This window comes from Chiloscyllium plagiosum, unplaced genomic scaffold, assembly GCF_037043375.1.
Source record: "Chiloscyllium plagiosum isolate Xiang-an unplaced genomic scaffold, Cpla_swu_hap1 HiC_scaffold_18, whole genome shotgun sequence".
NCBI classification, from domain to species: domain Eukaryota; kingdom Metazoa; phylum Chordata; class Chondrichthyes; order Orectolobiformes; family Hemiscylliidae; genus Chiloscyllium; species Chiloscyllium plagiosum.
Window position 1 is genome coordinate 97,946,763 of NW_028270156.1, and position 14,940 is coordinate 97,961,702.

The window sequence follows — 14,940 nt, forward strand, 5'->3', positions numbered from 1 at the left end:
AATATGGGTTCGCTTATGATTTGGTCAAACAACCATGAGCTGCTTGACATTACTGGAATTTCCATTCTTGCTTTGCTAAATGATTTCACCCATTGCTCGAAACAGGACGACTTTCACGTTTACACGGAACACGAAACACACCGGACTACAGGGAAAATGCAGAAACCTGAGCAGGCCGTGATCCACATCATACCGTGCAGCATAGTTTCAGTCGCTGTGTCTGTTTTTTTTTTCAGAATAAGAGCCCCAAAGAATGTTCTCCACCCTAAAACCGGAGGTAGCATTACAATCCGAGAACGACAGATCACATTGTGAGAATGCTCTGACCTCGGAGCCAGTTCGAGATGCCACTTTCCTTGCCTTTTACCTTAACCGTGCAATATGCTGCTGAGATGTTCACTCCTGGACATGAGCCACATGGATACCAACTGAGTTGGAAACCTGTGTGGGAATCGAGGAGAAGCGACTCAAGAAATTTTGCTAAATTCCGTGGTGCTTTTTAGAAATGCAGTTTCTGTTCACCTCAATCTAAAAGCCAGTTTCTGAACATAGTAACAGAAGTCAAAAGGTAATTACCTCACCCCACCCCCACTCCAGAAGAGGTGCTAACTGCCCTTGAGTGCTTTTTGTTCTCGATGTGAAGAGCTTTCACGCCTGAGTCACCTTCACGTCTCTGGTTGCTGAGTGAATCACAAAGAAGGAATTTCACCAGAGCTGCAACTGCCTCACTTCTCCACTCGCCCTCCCCGTTTACATTTTCCTGCTGGTCAGTGATTTAAAGAAAACCAAATGGATGCGATGTCATTCTGTAGCCTCTCTGTCGATTCCTCCGTTTCAGTTCCAACATGACTTAGATCTCGGGGCGGATCTTAATACTAGCGACGCTATGAATGCGCAAGTCGAAAGGTTCCTCTGAGAGTGCAATTTCTTTCATTGCTGTTGCTGATTGAATGAGCCACTAACGTGCGAATTGCTCCAAAACATGATTCAGGATATCTGGTGCCAATTCTCGCACATTGAATAACGATTGACAGCTTCCAAATGAGGTCTTTCTGAGACGACCTTGGGGTACATTTGACAGGCAGACAAGTTCAGGAATTCGTGGTGCGCTGTGACACCAGAGCATCTGCTTCTTTCCTGTCTTTGAACCGAGCGGCCTGCGCAAGGAAGGCAAATGCGGTACTGCTTTTCGTGGAAGGATCAGAAGGCGGTAACTACACTCTCCAACAGAATGGCATATGATCAGAACCAGGTTGGAGAAAAACTTAACAACGCTTTGCACTGTAATTAAATGGAATTGCATTACATTTCACTCCCAGAGCAGATTTGATCAAGCAAATTCAAAGGCAGGTTTGCAGATGGGAAAGCATGCCAGAAAGCTCAGCTCTTGTCCATGTAAAAGGCTGCAGTTGAAGAACAAAGCAGTTTCTGCCCAGTTTCGAACTGGGGACCTTTCGCTTGTTAGGTGAACGTGATGGCCACCATACTACAGAAACTAGCCGCAGCCGGCCGTGCTGCGATGCAGTGGCGTCCAGCACTGAAAGTTGAATCCGTTCTTCGTTTCACCTTTCTGTTTCCAATAGCTCGTTGTTTTCCAGCGTAATCGACCTCTTGAAAACGTAAAAAAAAAGACACGTTAAATTGATGACAAAATATAGACAAAGATGTCGTCGATGTTTGTACCGTAGGGCGAGGTGGAATAGGCTGGGACGACTTTCCCTGCAGCGTAACAGCTGCGACATGACCTTATGGAAGGGTGGTAAACTGAGTATTTACGTGTTTTATCCAAGTTGGTGTGAGTTGAAAACTCGACAGCATAGCTTTAATGTGAGTGGGCTGAAAGTGACAAAGGTCCTGAGGCACATTTCCCATAAAGAAGTTTGTGCGTGTTTGGAATGATCTACCAGAGGAAGTGGAGGAGGCTATTACACTCAGAAAATTGCAAAGGTAATCGGGTGAGTTTCTGGATAGGATGCGTTTAGCGGGATTGGGGCCAAATGCTGGGGAACGGGACTTGTTTAATTTTGGCTATGTGGTGAGCATGGACGAGGTCCACCGAAGTATCTTTTTCCACGGTGTACCCCAATAACGTCACGTTGCTTCCACCGGCTTTAAAGGATTACTTTTTAGCGGAGTTTGCCATCGCAGTCTGTGGCACAATCATTTCGTCTGTTCGACTGCTCACGGGAAAAGTAGTATTGTGAAACACTGCAGAAACGAACGACTTCCTTACTTTAGCTCCGACTGACCATACTCTGTGAAATTTTCCCAGATCCTCAGCTGAGGATTTTTGCTGCTGGAAGTTACCTCAGAAACCCTGTTAAATCGAAATGTATTGAGCGAATCGCAAAACAGAAAGCATTTAACACGGAACACAAACAAAACTGGCATACCTCATGCATTTTCAGACACAGAGATGCATGAATGCTAAATGTGATACAATCCGAGGGCATGAGTCATAAAGTAATCTCACAACTAACAACAGGGCATTTCCAAACGACTCTTTCTAACATACTGCAGCCTTACTGCACCACGACTTTCCAGACAATGCTGAAAAGAGAGGAAGAAAGAACATAATAAGAATTGGCCGTAAAAAGTGAATTTCACCAAACACAGTCTCGATTAGATTACCTTTCCCTTCCGATGTTTCCAGGACGGAAATGAAGGAAATGGGAGAAATTCAACAAGGTATGACATCGAAATTCATTGGAACGATTTTCCCATTAGCTAGAAACCCAAATAACAACGAGTAGAGTCACCGTAGGACTTCGTTTCACAACAACGATGAAATAACAGTCTCCATTCGGTTCCAGTAAAAGCTCAACTTGCCTGGGACGGCAGAACTGATTGCGATTTTCCGAGCGGGAGGCGAACACGATCATGAGAGTAGAGACATTTTGAAATATTTGGCAGTATCCCACACCACAGTTAGTTCCCTGGGAAGCAAACCCATTTTACTTTTGTTTTCGACATCAATATACAGTGGGCACCGAAACAGCATTTTAACAAGCTGCAGCGTTGTAGTTGTTCAGCAGAAATGGCAGTGGTGGGATTCGAACCCACGCCCCTTTCGAGACTGGAACCTGGATCCAGCGCCTTAGACCGCTCGGCCACACTACCAGCGGCCGCGCCGCCTCATTTTCTTCTGTTTCTAATTGTGCTCCTGCATAACAACAGATGCAAAGTCATATGAAATGGGTTCAATGATTCCTCTCGGACTCGCACAGCTGCTGGGATGTGGCCGGCTACAATGTCAATTTCGCAGCAGATATTGATAGCCCATCAATCCAGACAAAAATCAATGTTCAGCTGAGTCTATCTTCTCAGACTCTTTTCAGCTACAAATGTATCTGTGAGTGCGTGAGAATATGGGTTCGCTTATGATTTGGTCAAACAACCATGAGCTGCTTGACATTACTGGAATTTCCATTCTTGCTTTGCTAAATGATTTCACCCATTGCTCGAAACAGGACGACTTTCACGTTTACACGGAACACGAAACACACCGGACTACAGGGAAAATGCAGAAACCTGAGCAGGCCGTGATCCACATCATACCGTGCAGCATAGTTTCAGTCACTGTGTCTGTTTTTTTTTCAGAATAAGAGCCCCAAAGAATGTTCTCCACCCTAAAACCGGAGGTAGCATTACAATCCGAGAACGACAGATCACATTGTGAGAATGCTCTGACCTCGGAGCCAGTTCGAGATGCCACTTTCCTTGCCTTTTACCTTAACCGTGCAATATGCTGCTGAGATGTTCACTCCTGGACATGAGCCACATGGATACCAACTGAGTTGGAAACCTGTGTGGGAATCGAGGAGAAGCGACTCAAGAAATTTTGCTAAATTCCGTGGTGCTTTTTAGAAATGCAGTTTCTGTTCACCTCAATCTAAAAGCCAGTTTCTGAACATAGTAACAGAAGTCAAAAGGTAATTACCTCACCCCACCCCCACTCCAGAAGAGGTGCTAACTGCCCTTGAGTGCTTTTTGTTCTCGATGTGAAGAGCTTTCACGCCTGAGTCACCTTCACGTCTCTGGTTGCTGAGTGAATCACAAAGAAGGAATTTCACCAGAGCTGCAACTGCCTCACTTCTCCACTCGCCCTCCCCGTTTACATTTTCCTGCTGGTCAGTGATTTAAAGAAAACCAAATGGATGCGATGTCATTCTGTAGCCTCTCTGTCGATTCCTCCGTTTCAGTTCCAACATGACTTAGATCTCGGGGCGGATCTTAATACTAGCGACGCTATGAATGCGCAAGTCGAAAGGTTCCTCTGAGAGTGCAATTTCTTTCATTGCTGTTGCTGATTGAATGAGCCACTAACGTGCGAATTGCTCCAAAACATGATTCAGGATATCTGGTGCCAATTCTCGCACATTGAATAACGATTGACAGCTTCCAAATGAGGTCTTTCTGAGACGACCTTGGGGTACATTTGACAGGCAGACAAGTTCAGGAATTCGTGGTGCGCTGTGACACCAGAGCATCTGCTTCTTTCCTGTCTTTGAACCGAGCCGCCTGCGCAAGGAAGGCAAATGCGGTACTGCTTTTCGTGGAAGGATCAGAAGGCGGTAACTACACTCTCCAACAGAATGGCATATGATCAGAACCAGGTTGGAGAAAAACTTAACAACGCTTTGCACTGTAATTAAATGGAATTGCATTACATTTCACTCCCAGAGCAGATTTGATCAAGCAAATTCAAAGGCAGGTTTGCAGATGGGAAAGCATGCCAGAAAGGTCAGCTCTTGTCCATGTAAAAGGCTGCAGTTGAAGAACAAAGCAGTTTCTGCCCAGTTTCGAACTGGGGACCTTTCGCTTGTTAGGTGAACGTGATGGCCACCATACTACAGAAACTAGCCGCAGCCGGCCGTGCTGCGATGCAGTGGCGTCCAGCACTGAAAGTTGAATCCGTTCTTCGTTTCACCTTTCTGTTTCCAATAGCTCGTTGTTTTCCAGCGTAATCGACCTCTTGAAAACGTAAAAAAAAAGACACGTTAAATTGATGACAAAATATAGACAAAGATGTCGTCGATGTTTGTACCGTAGGGCGAGGTGGAATAGGCTGGGACGACTTTCCCTGCAGCGTAACAGCTGCGACATGACCTTATGGAAGGGTGGTAAACTGAGTATTTACGTGTTTTATCCAAGTTGGTGTGAGTTGAAAACTCGACAGCATAGCTTTAATGTGAGTGGGCTGAAAGTGACAAAGGACCTGAGGCACATTTCCCATAAAGAAGTTTGTGCGTGTTTGGAATGATCTACCAGAGGAAGTGGAGGAGGCTATTACACTCAGAAAATTGCAAAGGTAATCGGGTGAGTTTCTGGATAGGATGCGTTTAGCGGGATTGGGGCCAAATGCTGGGGAACGGGACTTGTTTAATTTTGGCTATGTGGTGAGCATGGACGAGGTCCACCGAAGTATCTTTTTCCACGGTGTACCCCAATAACGTCACGTTGCTTCCACCGGCTTTAAAGGATTACTTTTTAGCGGAGTTTGCCATCGCAGTCTGTGGCACAATCATTTCGTCTGTTCGACTGCTCACGGGAAAAGTAGTATTGTGAAACACTGCAGAAACGAACGACTTCCTTACTTTAGCTCCGACTGACCATACTCTGTGAAATTTTCCCAGATCCTCAGCTGAGGATTTTTGCTGCTGGAAGTTACCTCAGAAACCCTGTTAAATCGAAATGTATTGAGCGAATCGCAAAACAGAAAGCATTTAACACGGAACACAAACAAAACTGGCATACCTCATGCATTTTCAGACACAGAGATGCATGAATGCTAAATGTGATACAATCCGAGGGCATGAGTCATAAAGTAATCTCACAACTAACAACAGGGCATTTCCAAACGACTCTTTCTAACATACTGCAGCCTTACTGCACCACGACTTTCCAGACAATGCTGAAAAGAGAGGAAGAAAGAACATAATAAGAATTGGCCGTAAAAAGTGAATTTCACCAAACACAGTCTCGATTAGATTACCTTTCCCTTCCGATGTTTCCAGGACGGAAATGAAGGAAATGGGAGAAATTCAACAAGGTATGACATCGAAATTCATTGGAACGATTTTCCCATTAGCTAGAAACCCAAATAACAACGAGTAGAGTCACCGTAGGACTTCGTTTCACAACAACGATGAAATAACAGTCTCCATTCGGTTCCAGTAAAAGCTCAACTTGCCTGGGACGGCAGAACTGATTGCGATTTTCCGAGCGGGAGGCGAACACGATCATGAGAGTAGAGACATTTTGAAATATTTGGCAGTATCCCACACCACAGTTAGTTCCCTGGGAAGCAAACCCATTTTACTTTTGTTTTCGACATCAATATACAGTGGGCACCGAAACAGCATTTTAACAAGCTGCAGCGTTGGAGTTGATCAGCAGAAATGGCAGTGGTGGGATTCGAACCCACGCCCCTTTCGAGACTGGAACCTGGATCCAGCGCCTTAGACCGCTCGGCCACACTACCAGCGGCCGCGCCGCCTCATTTTCTTCTATTTCTAATTGTGCTCCTGCATAACAACAGATGCAAAGTCACATGAAATGGGTTCAATGATTCCTCTCGGACTCGCACAGCTGCTGGGATGTGGCCGGCTACAATGTCAATTTCGCAGCAGATATTGATAGCCCATCAATCCAGACAAAAATCAATGTTCAGCTGAGTCTATCTTCTCAGACTCTTTTCAGCTACAAATGTATCTGTGAGTGCGTGAGAATATGGGTTCGCTTATGATTTGGTCAAACAACCATGAGCTGCTTGACATTACTGGAATTTCCATTCTTGCTTTGCTAAATGATTTCACCCATTGCTCGAAACAGGACGACTTTCACGTTTACACGGAACACGAAACACACCGGACTACAGGGAAAATGCAGAAACCTGAGCAGGCCGTGATCCACATCATACCGTGCAGCATAGTTTCAGTCACTGTGTCTGTTTTTTTTTCAGAATAAGAGCCCCAAAGAATGTTATCCACCCTAAAACCGGAGGTAGCATTACAATCCGAGAACGACAGATCACATTGTGAGAATGCTCTGACCTCGGAGCCAGTTCGAGATGCCACTTTCCTTGCCTTTTACCTTAACCGTGCAATTTGCTGCTGAGATGTTCACTCCTGGACATGAGCCACATGGATACCAACTGAGTTGGAAACCTGTGTGGGAATCGAGGAGAAGCGACTCAAGAAATTTTGCTAAATTCGGTGGTGCTTTTTAGAAATGCAGTTTCTGTTCACCTCAATCTAAAAGCCAGTTTCTGAACATAGTAACAGAAGTCAAAAGGTAATTACCTCACCCCACCCCCACTCCAGAAGAGGTGCTAACTGCCCTTGAGTGCTTTTTGTTCTCGATGTGAAGAGCTTTCACGCCTGAGTCACCTTCACGTCTCTGGTTGCTGAGTGAATCACAAAGAAGGAATTTCACCAGAGCTGCAACTGCCTCACTTCTCCACTCGCCCTCCCCGTTTACATTTTCCTGCTGGTCAGTGATTTAAAGAAAACCAAATGGATGCGATGTCATTCTGTAGCCTCTCTGTCGATTCCTCCGTTTCAGTTCCAACATGACTTAGATCTCGGTGCGGATCTTAATACTAGCGACGCTATGAATGCGCAAGTCGAAAGGTTCCTCTGAGAGTGCAATTTCTTTCATTGCTGTTGCTGATTGAATGAGCCACTAACGTGCGAATTGCTCCAAAACATGATTCAGGATATCTGGTGCCAATTCTCGCACATTGAATAACGATTGACAGCTTCCAAATGAGGTCTTTCTGAGACGACCTTGGGGTACATTTGACAGGCAGACAAGTTCAGGAATTCGTGGTGCGCTGTGACACCAGAGCATCTGCTTCTTTCCTGTCTTTGAACCGAGCCGCCTGCGCAAGGAAGGCAAATGCGGTACTGCTTTTCGTGGAAGGATCAGAAGGCGGTAACTACACTCTCCAACAGAATGGCATATGATCAGAACCAGGTTGGAGAAAAACTTAACAACGCTTTGCACTGTAATTAAATGGAATTGCATTACATTTCACTCCCAGAGCAGATTTGATCAAGCAAATTCAAAGGCAGGTTTGCAGATGGGAAAGCATGCAAGAAAGCTCAGCTCTTGTCCATGTCAAAGGCTGCAGTTGAAGAACAAAGCAGTTTCTGCCCAGTTTCGAACTGGGGACCATTCGCGTGGAAGGCGAACGTGATGACCACCACACTACAGAAACTAGCCGCCGCCGGCCGTGCTGCGGCACAGTGGCGTCCAGCACTGAAAGTTGAATCCGTTCTTCGTTTCACCTTTCTGTTTCCAATAGCTCGTTGTTTTCCAGCGTAATCGACCTCTTGAAAGCGTAAAAAAAAAGACACGTTAAATTGATGACAAAATATAGACAAAGATGTCGTCGATGTTTGTACCGTAGGGCGAGGTGGAATAGGCTGGGACGACTTTCCCTGCAGCGTAACAGCTGCGACATGACCTTATGGAAGGGTGGTAAACTGAGTATTTACGTGTTTTATCCAAGTTGGTGTGAGTTGAAAACTCGACAGCATAGCTTTAATGTGAGTGGGCTGAAAGTGACAAAGGACCTGAGGCACATTTCCCATAAAGAAGGTTGTGCGTGTTTGGAATGATCTACCAGAGGAAGTGGAGGAGGCTATTACACTCAGAAAATTGCAAAGGTAATCGGGTGAGTTTCTGGATAGGATGCGTTTAGCGGGATTGGGGCCAAATGCTGGGGAACGGGACTTGTTTAATTTTGGCTATGTGGTGAGCATGGACGAGGTCCACCGAAGTATCTTTTTCCACGGTGTACCCCAATAACGTCACGTTGCTTCCACCGGCTTTAAAGGATTACTTTTTAGCGGAGTTTGCCATCGCAGTCTGTGGCACAATCATTTCGTCTGTTCGACTGCTCACGGGAAAGGTAGTATTGTGAAACACTGCAGAAACGAACGACTTCCTTACTTTAGCTCCGACTGACCATACTCTGTGAAATTTTCCCAGATCCTCAGCTGAGGATTTTTGCTGCTGGAAGTTACCTCAGAAACCCTGTTAAATCGAAATGTATTGAGCGAATCGCAAAACAGAAAGCATTTAACACGGAACACAAACAAAACTGGCATACCTCATGCATTTTCAGACACAGAGATGCATGAATGCTAAATGTGATACAATCCGAGGGCATGAGTCATAAAGTAATCTCACAACTAACAACAGGGCATTTCCAAACGACTCTTTCTAACATACTGCAGCCTTACTGCACCACGACTTTCCAGACAATGCTGAAAAGAGAGGAAGAAAGAACATAATAAGAATTGGCCGTAAAAAGTGAATTTCACCAAACACAGTCTCGATTAGATTACCTTTCCCTTCCGATGTTTCCAGGACGGAAATGAAGGAAATGGGAGAAATTCAACAAGGTATGACATCGAAATTCATTGGAACGATTTTCCCATTATCTAGGAACCCAAATAACAACGAGTAGAGTCACCGTAGGACTTCGTTTCACAACAACGATGAAATAACAGTCTCCATTCGGTTCCAGTAAAAGCCCAACTTGCCTGGGACGGCAGAACTGTTTGCGATTTTCCGAGCGGGAGGCGAACACGATCATGAGAGTAGAGACATTTTGAAATATTTGGCAGTATCCCACACCACAGTTAGTTCCCTGGGAAGCAAATCCATTTTACTTTTGTTTCCGACATCAATATACAGTGGGCACCGAAACAGCATTTTAACAAGCTGCAGCGTTGGAGTTGATCAGCAGAAATGGCAGTGGTGGGATTCGAACCCACGCCCCTTTCGAGACTGGAACCTGGATCCAGCGCCTTAGACCGCTCGGCCACACTACCAGCGGCCGCGCCGCCTCATTTTCTTCTATTTCTAATTGTGCTCCTGCATAACAACAGATGCAAAGTCACATGAAATGGGTTCAATGATTCCTCTCGGACTCGCACAGCTGCTGGGATGTGGCCGGCTACAATGTCAATTTCGCAGCAGATATTGATAGCCCATCAATCCAGACAAAAATCAATGTTCAGCTGAGTCTATCTTCTCAGACTCTTTTCAGCTACAAATGTATCTGTGAGTGCGTGAGAATATGGGTTCGCTTATGATTTGGTCAAACAACCATGAGCTGCTTGACATTACTGGAATTTCCATTCTTGCTTTGCTAAATGATTTCACCCATTGCTCGAAACAGGACGACTTTCACGTTTACACGGAACACGAAACACACCGGACTACAGGGAAAATGCAGAAACCTGAGCAGGCCGTGATCCACATCATACCGTGCAGCATAGTTTCAGTCACTGTGTCTGTTTTTTTTTCAGAATAAGAGCCCCAAAGAATGTTATCCACCCTAAAACCGGAGGTAGCATTACAATCCGAGAACGACAGATCACATTGTGAGAATGCTCTGACCTCGGAGCCAGTTCGAGATGCCACTTTCCTTGCCTTTTACCTTAACCGTGCAATTTGCTGCTGAGATGTTCACTCCTGGACATGAGCCACATGGATACCAACTGAGTTGGAAACCTGTGTGGGAATCGAGGAGAAGCGACTCAAGAAATTTTGCTAAATTCGGTGGTGCTTTTTAGAAATGCAGTTTCTGTTCACCTCAATCTAAAAGCCAGTTCCTGAACATAGTAACAGAAGTCAAAAGGTAATTACCTCACCCCACCCCCACTCCAGAAGAGGTGCTAACTGCCCTTGAGTGCTTTTTGTTCTCGATGTGAAGAGCTTTCACGCCTGAGTCACCTTCACGTCTCTGGTTGCTGAGTGAATCACAAAGAAGGAATTTCACCAGAGCTGCAACTGCCTCACTTCTCCACTCGCCCTCCCCGTTAACATTTTCCTGCTGGTCAGTGATTTAAAGAAAACCAAATGGATGCGATGTCATTCTGTAGCCTCTCTGTCGATTCCTCCGTTTCAGTTCCAACATGACTTAGATCTCGGTGCGGATCTTAATACTAGCGACGCTATGAATGCGCAAGTCGAAAGGTTCCTCTGAGAGTGCAATTTCTTTCATTGCTGTTGCTGATTGAATGAGCCACTAACGTGCGAATTGCTCCAAAACATGATTCAGGATATCTGGTGCCAATTCTCGCACATTGAATAACGATTGACAGCTTCCAAATGAGGTCTTTCTGAGACGACCTTGGGGTACATTTGACAGGCAGACAAGTTCAGGAATTCGTGGTGCGCTGTGACACCAGAGCATCTGCTTCTTTCCTGTCTTTGAACCGAGCCGCCTGCGCAAGGAAGGCAAATGCGGTACTGCTTTTCGTGGAAGGATCAGAAGGCGGTAACTACACTCTCCAACAGAATGGCATATGATCAGAACCAGGTTGGAGAAAAACTTAACAACGCTTTGCACTGTAATTAAATGGAATTGCATTACATTTCACTCCCAGAGCAGATTTGATCAAGCAAATTCAAAGGCAGGTTTGCAGATGGGAAAGCATGCCAGAAAGCTCAGCTCTTGTCCATGTAAAAGGCTGCAGTTGAAGAACAAAGCAGTTTCTGCCCAGTTTCGAACTGGGGACCTTTCGCTTGTTAGGTGAACGTGATGGCCACCATACTACAGAAACTAGCCGCAGCCGGCCGTGCTGCGATGCAGTGGCGTCCATCACTGAAAGTTGAATCCGTTCTTCGTTTCACCTTTCTGTTTCCAATAGCTCGTTGTTTTCCAGCGTAATCGACCTCTTGAAAACGTAAAAAAAAAGACACGTTAAATTGATGACAAAATATAGACAAAGATGTCGTCGATGTTTGTACCGTAGGGCGAGGTGGAATAGGCTGGGACGACTTTCCCTGCAGCGTAACAGCTGCGACATGACCTTATGGAAGGGTGGTAAACTGAGTATTTACGTGTTTTATCCAAGTTGGTGTGAGTTGAAAACTCGACAGCATAGCTTTAATGTGAGTGGGCTGAAAGTGACAAAGGACCTGAGGCACATTTCCCATAAAGAAGGTTGTGCGTGTTTGGAATGATCTACCAGAGGAAGTGGAGGAGGCTATTACACTCAGAAAATTGCAAAGGTAATCGGGTGAGTTTCTGGATAGGATGCGTTTAGCGGGATTGGGGCCAAATGCTGGGGAACGGGACTTGTTTAATTTTGGCTATGTGGTGAGCATGGACGAGGTCCACCGAAGTATCTTTTTCCACGGTGTACCCCAATAACGTCACGTTGCTTCCACCGGCTTTAAAGGATTACTTTTTAGCGGAGTTTGCCATCGCAGTCTGTGGCACAATCATTTCGTCTGTTCGACTGCTCACGGGAAAAGTAGTATTGTGAAACACTGCAGAAACGAACGACTTCCTTACTTTAGCTCCGACTGACCATACTCTGTGAAATTTTCCCAGATCCTCAGCTGAGGATTTTTGCTGCTGGAAGTTACCTCAGAAACCCTGTTAAATCGAAATGTATTGAGCGAATCGCAAAACAGAAAGCATTTAACACGGAACACAAACAAAACTGGCATACCTCATGCATTTTCAGACACAGAGATGCATGAATGCTAAATGTGATACAATCCGAGGGCATGAGTCATAAAGTAATCTCACAACTAACAACAGGGCATTTCCAAACGACTCTTTCTAACATACTGCAGCCTTACTGCACCACGACTTTCCAGACAATGCTGAAAAGAGAGGAAGAAAGAACATAATAAGAATTGGCCGTAAAAAGTGAATTTCACCAAACACAGTCTCGATTAGATTACCTTTCCCTTCCGATGTTTCCAGGACGGAAATGAAGGAAATGGGAGAAATTCAACAAGGTATGACATCGAAATTCATTGGAACGATTTTCCCATTAGCTAGAAACCCAAATAACAACGAGCAGAGTCACCGTAGGACTTCGTTTCACAACAACGATGAAATAACAGTCTCCATTCGGTTCCAGTAAAAGCCCAACTTGCCTGGGACGGCAGAACTGTTTGCGATTTTCCGAGCGGGAGGCGAACACGATCATGAGAGTAGAGACATTTTGAAATATTTGGCAGTATCCCACACCACAGTTAGTTCCCTGCGAAGCAAACCCATTTTACTTTTGTTTCCGACATCAATATACAGTGGGCACCGAAACAGCATTTTAACAAGCTGCAGCGTTGGAGTTGATCAGCAGAAATGGCAGTGGTGGGATTCGAACCCACGCCCCTTTCGAGACTGGAACCTGGATCCAGCGCCTTAGACCGCTCGGCCACACTACCAGCGGCCGCGCCGCCTCATTTTCTTCTATTTCCAATTGTGCTCCTGCATAACAACAGATGCAAAATCACATGAAATGGGTTCAATGATTCCTCTCGGACTCGCACAGCTGCTGGGATGTGGCCGGCTACAATGTCAATTTCGCAGCAGATATTGATAGCCCATCAATCCAGACAAAAATCAATGTTCAGCTGAGTCTATCTTCTCAGACTCTTTTCAGCTACAAATGTATCTGTGAGTGCGTGAGAATATGGGTTCGCTTATGATTTGGTCAAACAACCATGAGCTGCTTGACATTACTGGAATTTCCATTCTTGCTTTGCTAAATGATTTCACCCATTGCTCGAAACAGGACGACTTTCACGTTTACACGGAACACGAAACACACCGGACTACAGGGAAAATGCAGAAACCTGAGCAGGCCGTGATCCACATCATACCGTGCAGCATAGTTTCAGTCGCTGTGTCTGTTTTTTTTTCAGAATAAGAGCCCCAAAGAATGTTCTCCACCCTAAAACCGGAGGTAGCATTACAATCCGAGAACGACAGATCACATTGTGAGAATGCTCTGACCTCGGAGCCAGTTCGAGATGCCACTTTCCTTGCCTTTTACCTTAACCGTGCAATATGCTGCTGAGATGTTCACTCCTGGACATGAGCCACATGGATACCAACTGAGTTGGAAACCTGTGTGGGAATCGAGGAGAAGCGACTCAAGAAATTTTGCTAAATTCCGTGGTGCTTTTTAGAAATGCAGTTTCTGTTCACCTCAATCTAAAAGCCAGTTTCTGAACATAGTAACAGAAGTCAAAAGGTAATTACCTCACCCCACCCCCACTCCAGAAGAGGTGCTAACTGCCCTTGAGTGCTTTTTGTTCTCGATGTGAAGAGCTTTCACGCCTGAGTCACCTTCACGTCTCTGGTTGCTGAGTGAATCACAAAGAAGGAATTTCACCAGAGCTGCAACTGCCTCACTTCTCCACTCGCCCTCCCCGTTAACATTTTCCTGCTGGTCAGTGATTTAAAGAAAACCAAATGGATGCGATGTCATTCTGTAGCCTCTCTGTCGATTCCTCCGTTTCAGTTCCAACATGACTTAGATCTCGGGGCGGATCTTAATACTAGCGACGCTATGAATGCGCAAGTCGAAAGGTTCCTCTGAGAGTGCAATTTCTTTCATTGCTGTTGCTGATTGAATGAGCCACTAACGTGCGAATTGCTCCAAAACATGATTCAGGATATCTGGTGCCAATTCTCGCACATTGAATAACGATTGACAGCTTCCAAATGAGGTCTTTCTGAGACGACCTTGGGGTACATTTGACAGGCAGACAAGTTCAGGAATTCGTGGTGCGCTGTGACACCAGAGCATCTGCTTCTTTCCTGTCTTTGAACCGAGCCGCCTGCGCAAGGAAGGCAAATGCGGTACTGCTTTTCGTGGAAGGATCAGAAGGCGGTAACTACACTCTCCAACAGAATGGCATATGATCAGAACCAGGTTGGAGAAAAACTTAACAACGCTTTGCACTGTAATTAAATGGAATTGCATTACATTTCACTCCCAGAGCAGATTTGATCAAGCAAATTCAAAGGCAGGTTTGCAGATGGGAAAGCATGCCAGAAAGCTCAGCTCTTGTCCATGTAAAAGGCTGCAGTTGAAGAACAAAGCAGTTTCTGCCCAGTTTCGAACTGGGGACCTTTCGCTTGTTAGGTGAACGTGATGGCCACCA

The 14,940-nt window shown here is 45.4% G+C and overlaps 5 non-coding genes across 5 annotated transcripts; all 5 read right to left on the reverse strand.

Moving 5' to 3' along the window:
- Positions 1–3,038: 3,038 nt before the first annotated feature.
- On the reverse strand, positions 3,039–3,120 carry trnal-cag (transfer RNA leucine (anticodon CAG)). The gene has a single exon. It is a non-coding gene; the product is annotated as a tRNA-Leu (tRNA).
- A 3,282-nt stretch (positions 3,121–6,402) lies between these two features.
- On the reverse strand, positions 6,403–6,484 carry trnal-cag (transfer RNA leucine (anticodon CAG)). Its single transcript has one exon. It is a non-coding gene; the product is annotated as a tRNA-Leu (tRNA).
- A 1,667-nt stretch (positions 6,485–8,151) lies between these two features.
- On the reverse strand, positions 8,152–8,224 carry trnag-ucc (transfer RNA glycine (anticodon UCC)). Its single transcript has one exon. It is a non-coding gene; the product is annotated as a tRNA-Gly (tRNA).
- Positions 8,225–9,766: 1,542 nt separating this feature from the next.
- trnal-cag (transfer RNA leucine (anticodon CAG)) lies at positions 9,767–9,848 on the reverse strand. The gene has a single exon. It is a non-coding gene; the product is annotated as a tRNA-Leu (tRNA).
- Positions 9,849–13,130: 3,282 nt separating this feature from the next.
- Positions 13,131–13,212, reverse strand: trnal-cag (transfer RNA leucine (anticodon CAG)). The gene has a single exon. It is a non-coding gene; the product is annotated as a tRNA-Leu (tRNA).
- Between the last annotated feature and the right edge of the window lie 1,728 nt (positions 13,213–14,940).